The sequence below is a fragment of the Lupinus angustifolius genome, chromosome LG14, assembly GCF_001865875.1.
Source record: "Lupinus angustifolius cultivar Tanjil chromosome LG14, LupAngTanjil_v1.0, whole genome shotgun sequence".
NCBI lineage: Eukaryota > Viridiplantae > Streptophyta > Magnoliopsida > Fabales > Fabaceae > Lupinus > Lupinus angustifolius.
In genome coordinates, this window is record NC_032022.1 from 3,460,101 (window position 1) to 3,471,497 (window position 11,397).

The window sequence follows — 11,397 nt, forward strand, 5'->3', positions numbered from 1 at the left end:
GCTTTGAGTTCTTCCTTCATTGCTTCAAGCCATACATCCTCCTTGAGTGCTTCTTTGAAAGTGATAGGTTCAATTTCACCTAGGAGAGCTACGTGAATTAAGTCACCTTCATCAGTTATTACATCATCTGCAAACATTTCACACTCACTTAGCCTTAGTGGTAGATGCCTTGTCCTTGTAGGTCTTGTTTCAGCAGTTCTGTTTTCTTGATGCCTCATTCTTGGAACAGGGTTCAAGTCTTCTAGATTATCACTGTTCTCTTGCATAGGAATCACAACTACTGTTTTGTTGTTTTCAGGCTTCACAAATGAATCCTTCCACAAGCTCATCTCATCAAAATACACATCTCTGTTGAATACCACTTGATTTGTTGTAGGATTTAGAAGTCTATATGATCCTGTTGGGTTGTAGCCAACAAAAATCATCAATTCACTCTTGTCATCTAGTTTCCTCCTCAACTGATCTGGGATGTGCCTATAACATACTGAACCAAACACTCTTAGGTGCTTTACTGATTGCCTTTTTCCTGTCCAAACCTCCTCAGGAATCTGATTCTCAAGAGCTTGAGTTGGGCATCTGTTTAGCACATATGTTGCTGTAATCACAGCTTCACCCCACAGATTATGAGGTAAGCCTTTGCATTTCAGCATGCACCTTACCATGTTCATTATGGTTCTGTTCCTCCTCTCAGCCACTCCATTATGTTGTGGATTCTCCTCCTCCATCTGTCCTGAGAATTCTTAAGAGTTTTCCAGATTGCCTTTCTACTAAAGCCTTGAACTTCTTCAGCTTTTCAAATACTTCATTCTTTGTTTTGATTAGGTAGGTCCACATCTTCCTGCTAAACTCATCAACAAAAGAGACAAAATATTTGTTTCCTCCAAGAGAGGGCACTTCAAAAGGACCACATACATCAGAATATACAACATTTAGTAATTCAATAGCTCTGGTTTGATTGTGATTACTGAATGGTGTTCTTGCTTGTTTGCTAGTTAGGCAATTATCACATGTTGAGTTTTGAGTTCTGATTTCAGGAAGACCAATAACCATATCCTTAGTGCTTAGCATTCTAAGATCTCTATAGTTGAGGTGACCATACCTTTGGTGCCAAAGCCATGTCTCATTTGAAGCAGTTTCTGCCTTCAAGCATTGTGACTCTGCAATTCCTAGTTTGATTTGGAATGTTCTGTTGTTTGAGAGTGGAGCTTGTAGGATTTTCTTCTTCAGTTTGTCATAGACACTCATTACTCCATCATTCAGCTTCATGTTGAATCCTTTTTCATGTAGTTGACCAAGACTAATTAGATTGGTCTTCATTTCAGGTACAAATAGCACATCTGTTATGTATGCTTTGCTCCCAGATTTCATCTTGAGAGGTATGTCACCAGAGCCTTCAGTGATCACTACCCTGTTGTCTGCAAACTTCACTTTGTTTCTCTTGCTTGAGTCAAAATTCACCAACCATTCTTTATGGCCAGTCATATGGTTGGAACAACCAGAATCAAGATACCAGGTATCATTTCTTTGAGATTTGCATTCTGTTGTCATCATGAGTTGCACAACTTCTTCTTCAAAGTCTTCATTTTCTTCCTTAACAAGATTTGCTTCTGAATCTTGCTTTCTGTGTTGTTGATTCTTGGTAGGTGCTAGGCATTCAGTTGAGTAGTGTCCAAACTTGTCACAATTGAAACACCTGACTTTCTTCTTATCAACTTTTCTCCTCATCCCTTTGACTTGCTTTTGTCCAAACCTCCTACTGGATTGTTCTGGTTGATCTGAATTATTGACATAACTCTTCCTCCCTTTCATATCAGAGTATCTTCCTTGAGTTCTACTTGAATTCTTTGCACAGAATCATCCTCTCTTTGCTGTCTGCATTTGGAGAACTTGGTGTGAAGATCTATCTGTGATCCTCTCATTGAGTCTTTGTTCATGGGCTTCAAGTGACCCTTGAAGCTCTTCAATCTTCATATTTTCAACCCTTCCAGATTCCTCAATGGCCACCACCACATAATCAAACTTAGGGGACACTGTTCTGAGAATTTTCTCAACTATGGTTGCATCTGTCATCTTTTCACCACAAGCCTTCATAGAGTTTGTGTGTGTGATCAACCTAGTGAAGAACTCTGCTACTTTCTCACCTTCCTCCATCTACATGAGTTCATATTGCCTTCTCATGGTTTGTAGACGAATTTTCTTCAGCTGTGCAGCACCAGCATTGTGCTTCTCTAGCACATCCCAAGCTTCTTTAGCTGTTGCAGATCCTGCAATCATTTCGAAATGTGCATTGTCCACTGCTTGGTGAAGGAGGCAAATTGCTTTGCAGTCCCGTTTCTTGTTTTGCTTGTGTGTGAGCCTCTGTGCTTCTGTTGCTTCTTCCTCTAGAATTGGTATCCCTTCTTCTACTATATCTGCCACATCTTGGTATCCAAGTATTGCTCTCATTTGTATACACCACCTAGTCCAATTCTTGCCATCTAGTACAGGTAGTGTTGTGGCAAAATGTCCAGTTGTTTGTGCCATTTTGCAGCGGAAAGATTGGTGATCTTCTTGCTAGCTCTTGATGCCAATTGTTAGAATTGTGATAAGAAAGAAAAGAAATGCAGAAGGAATTTGCAGAGGGAAAGAAGATGAAATCAGAAGGTGAAGAATTCGGGTGTGAGGGAGAGAATAGTTCAAGAAGAGATTCAATGAATATTCAATGCATTAGAATTATATGATTCATTAATCATTGCAAGTTTTATACACCTTTCCTAAAACAGCTTCAACCAACTTAACTACTTTCTATAATCGGAAACTCTTCTAACCACTATACCTAATTCTCTTTGATTACAACAATTAACAAAAATGACGTTGTTTTAGAACACATTGCCAACGTCAAAAATTGACTACTGAATGAAGTCAAAAATTGAAGTGAGTAAAATAAATTAAAGGACTAAATTGAGAAAATAAAATAAATTAATGAACTAGGATGATGAGGGCTAGGGTTGAGATGATGGTATGTTATTTAAGAATGTTATGGAAGCTGAGAGCAGTGGTTTGAAAGCCGGGCATTGAAGAGCCTTTGGTTTCCAATTAGGTTAGGGGTGGGGCTAAAAGATAATTTAGTACTAATAATAAAAGGAATTAAAAATTACATATCACTTTTTTTTGTATCCCAATCTGATTAAAAAACATTACTTAATTAAAAAAGAAAAATTATAAAAACAAAATATAATTTTTTTATATTACTTGGTAGAATTTAATTGAATTGAGAAATAAAGACAATTTTTTTTGGCACATGTGATATTATTCTACCAAAAGCATATGAAACAACAATTTAAGAATGAGGGCAAAACAGGTATCTCACCTAGTTATCGTTGTCTAGGATGGTGAACTGGGATACTAGCCAAAATCACATACCAACACGTCCTTTGCCCCCCACTGGAATTGTCTACTTAGACAGAACTATGGTAAAATTAAAAGCTAAATAATATAGTCAAACAAAGTTTAACATCCAAGTGTTCTCCACGCTCGAGACAACACAAATGCTGCCTTTATGAATAATGCAGTTTGATTCTAAGCAAGTGCAATGATAGCATGATGCGCCCAGTTAAATAAATAGTTTAACATCATAACTTCCTTAATTAAATATGGCATCTCTTCCAAATGTGGATGCATGGTGCCAGGTTTCTAAGCATAGTTCCCTTCTCCAGGTGCAACATGTTCACTTCTGTGACAAACACTAACCTGTCAGCAATATAATCCATATAGAAACAGTAATGATAATAAAACAAGAATGTAAAGAAGTTAAACATTATACATATAATAATAACTTTGAATACTATTAAATCAACTAGTAGTTTCTTTAGAAGAAACCTGGGTTTCATTATGAGTAACCAAGCCATATATCAATCAGTCTTTAAAATCTCTTTTTTCCAGGTTCTTTTTTTAAAATGTTTTCTTTGTTCTGGTTAAAAGAAGAATGGTACAAGTGAAGAGATTATTTCTACTTTCCGGGGTTTGAAAGCATGACCTCCACGTCACTAAGGCAAGCAACCTAACCGTTGCGCCGAGACTCATCCTTTTCTAGGTTCCAGTTACACAATTCAAAAGAAATTCTACATAGCATACCAACCTTTCACATCATTCCCCGCTTCGGTTTATATGTTTTCCATTGCTTCAGCAGAACTTGTACTCCTTCTTGCAAAGTGGCCACCCTTCCTTGCCCATAGTTCCATACTTGTGAGGATATATATCGTCCACTGGGATTATATTCATTTATCTCTTTCAGAGCTGTCACTACTGCAGTATATGCCGCTTTACTGATCTCGCTTCTCAGCCCATTCAGCTTCTCATCATCATCTCTTATAATTTCCTAAAATAAAACATGTGAAACCATATAACAAAGTGACCATTAGAAGTTTCACCAGATAACGGCGATCAAGAAATAATGCAATGCAATTGCGAATTAAAATGAATCTGAAAATCTTTGTACTTATCAAATTGCTATATTTAAAAGATGTTGGCCTAAAACAGTAGCAGAATGAACCTAAAATGTTCCACATAGAGGAAGAATGAAGGTTAAAGAGTTTACTGCTACTTCTGTTTAGAACAGTTAAAATTAAACAAGATAATCATCCAACACCATGACACATCCTAATTTTCTTTCCTAAATATAAGCACAATTCATCTTCATATATTGCCACAAGAATTCACTTTCCTTCTTACCAAACCCTTAAACTTGAATTTGTAGAAATTGATCCATTGAACTAGGTCAAATCCAATGCTCATGAAGAATACCAAAAGTTTAAACCAAAGGATACAAACAGCTAGACAATGAAAAAATAAATGAAGCACGATTTCAGTGCAGATCTGAGGCCATCTAACTTGCAACTAGTCTATTAATCCTATTGTGTAAAGCTGTTCAAACAAAAGCTTTGATCTTAGAAGGCAAGAAACTTCACGATCCCAAAATGGTTTATCCAAGCAAAAAACTCCTCATGAATTAAGGTTCTAGAATCTCATATCAAGAAGAAGAAAAGAAGTAGAGTCAAGAAAAGCCAAAAGAGACTGAAGTTCAGTATCTTCTTTATCAATTAAGTTTCTGAAAAGATGGAAATTCCATGAATGTGCAAAATCTTTGTCATAGAGATTTGACAAAGTTTTATGTTGGCTGTTAATTGCCTATAACACAACCTTCACCTTTTATGCAGGTTTAGAATCGGCTATGTATAGTATCAAAGCATACATAGGCAGGTTTATGAATGAACTATTCTCCCATTAAAGCTTTTTTTAGTTTGTATGAATGAACAAAATCATGCAAACTTAAAAAAAGCTTTGATGGAAGAATGTTGAACAGTACATAACCAAAAAATTCAAGGAAAAGCTTCCCAAAGAGGGATATATTCCACCCTTTTTTTTTTCCGGATAGGCTAATATGTTGAGCTACCCCAGTATTCTCCTGAAAACTAATTTTTTAGCCCCTTCCTATTTTAAAGAAAGCAAATATTTAAAAGAATAAAATCCTTAGAAATAAGTTTGGAAGGACCTGTATAAGTTGCATTCATACTGCATTGGCATCTTTTTACCAAAAAATAAAATAAAAATTGTACCCAAAAATTATACTGCATTGGCATCTCAACCGTTCAGATGAAGACTACACTTCAATTTACCTTATGCCATGAATTCTCCCTTAAGATTAATACAAAGACCACTTAGTTGACAAGGCAATGTTTTTGGATAGGAAGTTACCAAGACCCAAACCATCAATATTTTTAGACTGCAACAAATTGCCCACCAAACTTAATGAATTCTATTATCATCCGCAACACACCCGCTAGGTTGGAGCATTATGTACTTAGCCGTTCACTATCATTCCCAACACCAACACCAGATCACAAGAAGTTCCTCACAATCCTATCTATCCACTCAGTCACCCCAGCAGGCATTGTTAAAAGGGCCATGTAGTACATAGGTATGCAAATTCTGTTCAAGCCTTCATGGTCTACAAGTTGGGAACAATAAAATGCAATTGTTGTGCTGTCATGGAGGTCCAAATTCCAAGTTGCAAAATACTAATAAGTTTGCCATTCTTCTTGGTTGAAAGATTATTACTTTGCCTATTATCACCAATGATAGCCGACTCCACTTAGGGAGACTAAGATTTGATTGGTTGTTTTTGTATTATCACCTATGACACTTCTTATCAGCCCAAGACATCTTCAACTCTAATAAACATTACATCCTGAAGTGAAAGTATCAATATAAAAAATGCCCTTAGATATAACTGGGTGAAAAAATTACAAGTTCAAAAGGTCAAATAGTTCTAATCTAGGGTAAATAGGCCATCAAAATATCCATTCTATTCATGAAAAAGTACAGCACAAAGATAAATAACACAATGAACCAAATTTGATTAAGACAGAGTGATATGCAATCAAGCATGAAGACTACATGATAAATTAAGGAGATCTATAAGTTTAACAAAGACAAACCGTTTCTTTCCCTTCAACCATGATAACTTTGAAGGGATGCCAGTCTGGGTCCTTCAGGTACTCTTCCCACAGTGAACACAGTTTTGAAGCCTTGTCTTCAGCTTCCTCCTCATTATATTTTTTCTTCATAAATTCAAGAAATGGTCTAGTGTCGAGTTCCCCCATTCTCTTTACACCAATATTGCCGTCATTTGGCATTTCTTTAATGAACTTCAACAAATAAAAATATTAGTACATCTTCTTAGCAATATCTAAGTCCAAGGTTTAAGCTAGGGAGGACAGACACTTCAAAAGTAGTCACCATGTTTGTGATGACATGTATCAGTATTGGATAATCCAAACTGTTTTATTTTTTTATGTTTTTTATACCACAATGTGGAGATGACACAATAATTAGATAAATATTAGCATTTTATTATGTTTACAATGATTTATACTAAATTTTAAGATACTACTTCTCTTTTAATTTAAGATTTGCGCTTTTATGTTAATTTTAAATTAACTTTATCTATTATACCATAGTTGCGTCATATCCTATATGTTCCCATGGAGGATACTCGTGTTCTATAACCTAAAGAAAGTATAAGTGAATTGAAAAAAATAGAAATTATGAGATTTTTATTTTACTCAAGTCACTTTGGTACCTTCACTGAGCCAATGAAATTAACAAGATGGAGTTGACAAAATAAACGAATGCCCTAAAAATATGTAAATTGATTACAAGACTACTTGGGTATTTTAAAGCAATTTTCACATATGTTATTACAGGAGATCCTGAACAGTTTAATCAATCAGTGAATATCGTATTCAATTCATATAAAACTTAAACACACAAGGAAAATCATCACCATACAAAACATGACCACCCAAATATTTCAATATGCAAGAATATTAAAATTGGATCTCATTGAACACATGCTCTGCCACATTAATGTAAAGAACTAGCACACAAGAAATGGAAGGTAATATTAAAAACACTTACATTGAGCAACTCATTTCGAGCTTCCTGGAGTTCATCATTACTCTTACGTTGTTTTGCAATTAACGTGTTATTCATTTCATCTAAGTCTTGAAATGCTTCTTCATTTTCTCTTAATTCCTTCAATAAACTATCTACTTTATTCAAAACTTCTGCATCTTCATCATCATCTTTCATGTGCTTCAACACATTTAGTTTTCCTTGTAATTGCTCAATCTCCAGCTCTAGCTTTTGTTTCATATCTAGGTCGTTTTCAAGTCGAAGGATTTTAGCATGGAGTTCTTCTTTTTGCCTCTGGATGAACATATATTCAAATAGCATTAATGCTATGTGATCGTGATGCTGACAGTGACATTTTTGGCCATTGGTAAAACTTAAAATAATATACATAGGTAATATACCTTTTGATCTTCAGCTAGTTTCAAAATGTTTTCATCAGCTTTTTGTTGCTCCATAGAAGCCATCTGAAGGGAGCTATTTTTCACTGCATTCTGAAAAGACAATAAATTCCATCAATGGTATAAGAAGCCTTCTACCAACGTTCTAAGCACAACATTATAATTAAAGGGTATTGAAGACAACATGAATAAGTTATGTTAAATTTTTGGTTTATAGAATCCTTAGGCAAGATCCTCAATGGAAGGGAAAGGGGTACAGGAAAATTAGATTAACCCCTCCCTAGTATGAAATTATTCGGCATACAACTCTTGACTAATGAGCAATTTTGCCTCACCCCTTCCCTAAATTCCATCTCATTAAATGCATAGCTAAGAATCACTCAATAGAGTTTGCATTATTAATTATTAGTCAACAATAACCGTTAAATATTGGTCCACCCATTCTACAATGCATCCCCCAGTGACACTATAAACATTGTGGCCATCTATTTTATCATTAAAAATAAAAATTAGTCACACTTCAAAAGTAACTTTATTCCTCCAATCTTAATTTCATAGGAATCTCAATCAAAGCTTGTTAAAGAAGATGCAACAAAAACCTGAAAAACGCTATACCTCCTCTATCTCATCTGACAACATTTTTCTTTCACTTTCATTATGTGTCTCACGCTTCTCCAATTCTATTTTGCGCAACTCAAGGTCATTTTTCTGGGTTTCCAGTTGCATCTTAAGCCTTCCATGATCATTAAAAATCTTCTGGAAGTGATCCCTTGCACTTGACTGTATTTTCTTTATTTCTGAATACAAGGAATCATATCATAAAACAATGTTTTTTAATAGATCAACATCATTATAAAATAACAAACAATTGTTGGTTTTTCACAAACGTAAAATGGAATTCTAGCACAATATTCTTAAGAAATTAATTTTAAAATGGAAAACTTCATGGTTCAACCCTTGTACTAATTCAAGCTATTGGTGCCAATCTCTGGAATCTGGAGTCTGGACCATTGGGTTTTTCTATAAAAAGTGGTCACCATAGCGGCAGATGCACCGTATACTTGGCCTTGTACAACAAGACAAATTAATCCCAAATATGAAGCACCAACAACCACAACTAACACAAGTCCCAATCCAAATAAGAGAAAAATAATTTAGTCTCAATAAAATAAGATACCTTCATTATAAGCATTAATGAGCTTATCTTTTTCCTCCATTGCAACATCCATTTTGAGTGTAGTCTCATTACATCTTACTTCTATCTCTTTTAAGTGTTGGTTCTTGGTCTGAATAATATTATGCAAATTGGATACCAGTTTATGCTGCTTTCGGTCTTCTTCTTCCTGAAGTTCAGATACAGTTTTAACATCCCCCATCTTTCACAGATTTTCCCCAATGATATTGTTCATTTTGTAGTCATCTACTCGGGAAACCCATGCATAAAGACCAGACTTCTCCCCTGGACCAAACCAATTTTTTTTCCCATGATGATCCGATTCATATGCTTTTTCAAATGCCAATGCATTGTGGAAGCCTGGCCAATTTTTATTGAATTCTACAAGAGCAGTTCCAGTGTGACCCCGGAAATTCCAAAGAGGACTGACTCTAAAAGGATTAAAACCAATGCGTCTGTATTCATCCCTCAGTTTTGAACCACTTTCCCCAACACATCGCGCATCCCCTGCCCTTCTAGTGGGAATATTGACAACAATTCCAATCCAAGGCCACACAAACTGCTCATTGGGATTAACAGAAGCATTGCTTTCTTCTTCTTCCGTTTTTGATGGAACATCAACTTTCATAAGATCCTTTTCCAAATATTTCACTAAAGCCAGATGATTAGCCTTGTCTATTGCCTTTCTCTTTTGTGAACTACTCTGACCCACTCCTGAAGCATGTTGAAGGAGCTCCTTGTACATATAATCTCGTTTTCTCTTTTTTGGGCAGTATGGACAAGTGAAAGTCTCATCCGAGGTTTTCACACACTGGCTTCCATTTTTTAGTTTCTCATAAGACTTGTCTTCATGGTCACTTATTTCAGATTCACTAATATCAGTATCCTCATCAGAGCTGTGATCCATTATAGAATCCTGGGCTTAAAATAATGCTACCTGAAAGACAAAATTCACTTTTAGTAATGATTTTTTTATGCTTCACATATTAACTCCATTAAACATCATTTAGAACTACCATTTTCCACATATTCAGAACCTATGAAAAATATTAAGCTTCAAAATAAATATTATCAAATCCACTTCATTGAAACAGATACTCCATTACTTAAAACATTAGAAAATGTAATATTCCTTCAAATGTGAATCTAAAGTAAATACCATATAAGAAACAATATAATAACCAAAACCATTCAAATTAACATGTACTAATTTTCCCAAAGTCAATACAAGGTAAAATTCACCAACATTCATTATATACCAAAGCACAGACATTCCCAATTCCTCAGCCATGGAATAATCAACACAAGTGACCCATTACTCTTTGCTCAAATTTTAAAACAACTGATTAACATTATCTTTACTGTGCAATTGGATTATGTGCTTATTTCCCCCCCAAAAATAGCTCATAATGAAAATCTTACTTAGAGATCTTAAAAAAGCAGTTAAAAAACATTTCCCCTAAAAATTAAGCAAATTAAACAACTTTCAGTTAACACCACTAACATTATGCTCTAATTTTACTTCCCCCTCTTCTGATTAAGTTAGAATAGAGAAGACACATTTCAAGAATAAAAGTCAATTCAACTCAACCAAGTGTAACTAGAAACACATAAACCGAAACCCAAATTCAAACCTAAATAACAGTCGAAAATGTGAAAAGAGAGCACATGTATGAAAATAGAGGAAGAATTGTGAGTAGTACATTAGAAATGAAGAGAAAAAAATTCACCTTGGAAGATCTGCTGAAGGAAGACGGGTAGTGTGACCTAACTAACGAGGTTTTACATTGCAGAATCATTCATCCAATTACAATGTGTTTTCTCTCACTTACTTAATAGCGTTTTTGCTACTAACATGTGCGTTCTGTTGGCGCGTGATGTAGTGGTGAAGGGTGACATGGAGATTTCTGATTTGAATGTGAAATAGAGACGCTCAGGTGCGAGGGAGACAATAGAGGAAAAATGGCGTGATAATAAGGAAGGGAGAGGACCTGACATCAATTGATTCTTAAAATTGGTTATAACTTTTTATTCAATGGCAGTGACTCATGACTATTTACCCTTCATGACTATTTACCCTTCGGGATGTCGCATGTCAGTTCTCTGGAGTGTTACAACAAAAAAAAGTATTGACTCAATGATATAGTGACTATTTATTCTGAGATTAAGGGTTCGAGTCGCGAAAGGCTGCCCTTGGAGGGGAATAAAATATTGAATGGGGTATTTAAGCTTAATGAGTGTCACACTCAGTATATTCATAGACATGGAGGTGGCATGTCAGAACTTGGTGTTACATCATTTAATCATTTAATAAAATATTACAACAACAACATCATTTCTTACTACTTAATTTACTCCTCAGATAAAATG

The 11,397-nt window shown here is 35.2% G+C and overlaps 1 pseudogene; it reads right to left on the minus strand.

Moving 5' to 3' along the window:
- Positions 3,441–10,971, minus strand: LOC109326077 (annotated as a pseudogene).